This window comes from Physeter macrocephalus, chromosome 11, assembly GCF_002837175.3.
Source record: "Physeter macrocephalus isolate SW-GA chromosome 11, ASM283717v5, whole genome shotgun sequence".
In the NCBI taxonomy this organism is placed as follows: domain Eukaryota; kingdom Metazoa; phylum Chordata; class Mammalia; order Artiodactyla; family Physeteridae; genus Physeter; species Physeter macrocephalus.
In genome coordinates, this window is record NC_041224.1 from 117,460,054 (window position 1) to 117,463,886 (window position 3,833).

At 50.4% G+C, this 3,833-nt stretch overlaps 1 pseudogene; it reads right to left on the reverse strand.

The window, feature by feature from the left end:
* Positions 1-2,917: 2,917 nt before the first annotated feature.
* LOC102988004 (vesicular, overexpressed in cancer, prosurvival protein 1-like) lies at positions 2,918-3,492 on the reverse strand (annotated as a pseudogene).
* Between the last annotated feature and the right edge of the window lie 341 nt (positions 3,493-3,833).

Genomic DNA, 3,833 nt, shown 5'->3' on the forward strand with positions numbered 1-3,833 from the left:
GACTGAACCGGGAAGAAATAGAAAATATGAACAGACCAATCACAAGTAATGAAATTGAAACTGTGATTAAAAATCTTCCAACAAACAAAAGTCCAGGACCAGATGGCTGCACAGGTGAATTCTATCAAACATTTAAAGAAGAGCTAACACCCATCCTTCTCAAACTCTTCCAAAAAATTGCAGAGGAAGGAACATTCCCATACTCATTCTACAAGGCCACCATCACCCAGATACCATAACCAGAAAAAGATACTACAAAAAAAGAAAATTACAGACCAATATCACTGAAGAATATAGATGCAAAAATCCTCAACAAAATACTAGCAAACCGAATCCAAGAACACATTAAAAGGATCATACACCATGATCAAGTGGGATTTATCCCAGGGATGCAAGGATTCTTCAGTATACGCAAATCAATCAAAGTGATACACCATATTAACAAACTGAGGAATAAAAACCATATGTCCATCTCAATAGATGCAGAAAAAGCTTTTTTTTTCCACACCCAAATTTATTTTTATTTTGCATACATAGGAAACATGACCCTATCAAAAGAACAATAAAGAGAAATGAGCCAAGTGTTACAAGAGGAAAAGCATGCACCAATCTGCTCCCAGTTCACTCCTAGCCACACACTCAACGGAACTCTATGGAACTTCACACACTAGGAGCTGGACTGGCTCCAAGCGGTGGGCACTGTCCACTGACAGCACGGGGGGAAACAGAGTGGGCAGGAAATGTCACTGAGTGTGGAATTTCCACACACAGTGTCAGTGACCACAGTAGTGGATTCTCACCCTGGTTCAAGGGAAAACAAAATTTATCTCACACAAACATGAATGTAAAACTGTTGAGTGCTACCTAAATCATTCAGTCTCAAGATCATTTGCTATCAAAAAGATAAACAAAATTTCGTCATGGACATTTGGTTGCCTACTCAGCTGCACCCAATCCAACTCCAGGGGCAGCTCTCGGGTGCTTCCTCATCACAACAGTAAAGGGAGAAACTGGACCTGAAAATGCAAAACGAACGACCTGGAGGAAGAGGAAATTTTGGACCCATGTAGTTGTCCTGGGTTGTAAACAGCAAATGTTGCGCTTTGTTATCTCATTTGAATCAAGGACTTGAGTGCGGGAGGTACTGAAGTTGGGGACAGGAGTTCAGAGGTCACACTTGGTGGTCAAAGACACCGGCAGCAGCATCTGTGTTCACACTGTTTCCATGGTGTTCATCTGGCTCCAAGAGCATCCCGTGGAATTCCCGGGGAGGCTTCCAGACTTTCCATCCTTAGAAAAGGTAAGTCACCATGGCCCCATCCTGATTCCTCACTCCTACTCCATAGACGTGTCCCAGTAGAGCAGGGACAGGGTGACTAGGGCTAGGGAATGAAAACCCTCAGTATCCACTCCAGTGAGATGCCCTGATGCTCAAGTTCAATGAGTGACAACTTCTTAAGAGGCTCTGCTTAGTTCATTTCAAAAATAAGCACCCTACCCCGACCCCCCACCACTACACATACAGGGACCTACTTGTCTTGGCTACACGTCTTTGCCCTTCCTATACATGACCTGTCAGGTCTCAATCTGGGTTTAAATACACGATCATGATCATGGGCATTACTCACTATGCAGAGGAGCAGGACTCCGCCCCCTAACAACCCCAGGACTACCTGTGATCCCAGGGCCAGAGAGGTTTCTGAGCCAGGGTTTGCATTTCCAACCAGATCTTCTTTATTCTAATTTTGATTAACTCCTCAGTGAAATCTATTCAGTCCTTTTTGAAGAGCTCTCTCTGCAGTTCTGGGGTTTTGCATTCCCGTCTTTTTCTTAGCAAGCTCCTCCTCTTCAGAGCCCTGCGTACACCTGCTGAGATCAATCAGCCAGGGCCCAGGCCTGCCCAAACCAGGCTTAAGCCACTGACTGCACCCTGCTGGGACACCTCTCTCCAGGGGCTAATGTGGCTTCCCAGCCGGATGTGCCTCTCTGCTTTCAAAGTGTCCATCACAACGCACCATGAGAGCTACCTCAGGGGAGGGCGCAGAGGTGCCTGGCCGTGATCACAGGCCAGAGAGCGGCTGACGTCCAGGAAGGACTCTGAGTCTGACCTCAGGACAGGACTCCACACCACCTTCCAGAAGACACACTAAAAAGGCCTCGAACATTTTTTTCCCCCAAGTCAGACCAAGAGCTCATCAAATGCAATGTCCGGTTTGAGGCAGGGGACAATTTCCCAAGAATTTAAATAACTTTCCTTAGTGATTTTCAGATAACTATAGACATCAATTTGGCCTCGTTCCAGATCCCCATCTCCTTGAGGTGCAAGCCGTACCCAGGGGTCTCCCAGCCCCGGCTGTGCAGAGGGCAGCTCTGGTCTTCAGGAAGGGGATGGAGAAGAGAGCGCTCAGAGGCTGCGCCGCCAACGCCTGTTTCTCTGACAGCTTTTTGAAGAGGAAGACTGTCGGGCATGGGGCTCACACAGCTGGCCCTGTGGGGCCTCGTTTCAGACGGGCCGCCTGCCGTGTGCGGGGCCTTCCGGGTGGCCCGGGCCCCTCCTCGCATTCACGCGTACTCACCTGCACGTGCCCTGCCTCACCTTCCGCCGGGGTCTCTCCCATGAGGGTCTGGGCATACCACCCTAGGGGGTCAACCCTCGGGACTCTCCAGTCAGCCAGAGCACAGATTACATTGGAAACAGAAGCAACAGAGGAGACACGGGGTGAATTCAAATACTCGTCCTCCAAGGAAAACTTGAAAGGAAGCTGTGCTTGCTTTGAAGATATCAAAAAGGAATTTGCCTTTAGTGGCTCATAAGACCATTCCTGGAAGTGAACAGTGATGGGGACAGGGAGGGCGAGTGACAGCCTCTCCCGGCCTCCCCGGCCAGTTGCACGGGCAGGTGCCAGGCAGCTCCCGGCTACTTGGCCTTCACCACCTGTTCATATGGGGGCAGTGGCGTGTTGCAGTAGAAAGGGGGTGGTGGGTAGGCTGTGCTTCCCTGGGGTGAGTTGGGTTGGACCTGGAAAGCCATTGCCACAGGGTTCCCAGCAGGATCAGTGTAAAACGGCAGCCCCAGCTGCTGGGCTCCTGGAGTGGGGTTCGGGGGCTGCCTGGTGTAAGACACATTGAATGCCGGCTCCTCGATCAGCGGCGGGGGTTACATGCACCTCTGGATGAAGAAGCCGGCACCACAGCAGAAGAGTAGGCCCATCATCAGGAGGAACCAAAAGTACCACAGCCTCTGTATGGAGCGGGCCTGCACACAGCACCTGGAGCCACAGCACTCCTCGTAAGGGCGGCATCTGTTTGCTACACATCCTGTGGGCGGAATTACAGTGGTTTCCTTCTGGGGAGGCCCTGTAACCGGATGACCAAAGACATATAATATGTTGGATAGAGTCCTTCAAAATACCAGCAATGCTTTTGGGTCTCTGTGCAGTCCATGGGCAGCCCAAGCAGCAGCGCAGCCACACTCCCGGCCAGGCAGCCCATGGCTGTGCATCCTCCTGGTCGCAGGCACGGGTCAGCAGCAGGACCCCTGTGAGGGGACCAGCCAGCTGGCAGGCGGGATCCCAGCCGGGGTCACAAGGGTTCGGGCAGGCAGGCGGGGAGCCGGGCTGAGTCACGCAGCCCCTGGTTCGTGTGTCAGAAAAAGCTTTTGACAAAATTCAACACCCATTTATGATAAAAACTCTCTAGAAAGTGGGCATAGAGGGAACCTATCTCAAAATAATAAAGGCCATATACAACAAACCCACAGCAAACATCATTCTCAACAGTGAAAAACTGAAAGCATTTCCGCTAAGATCAGGAACAAGACAAGGATGTCTACT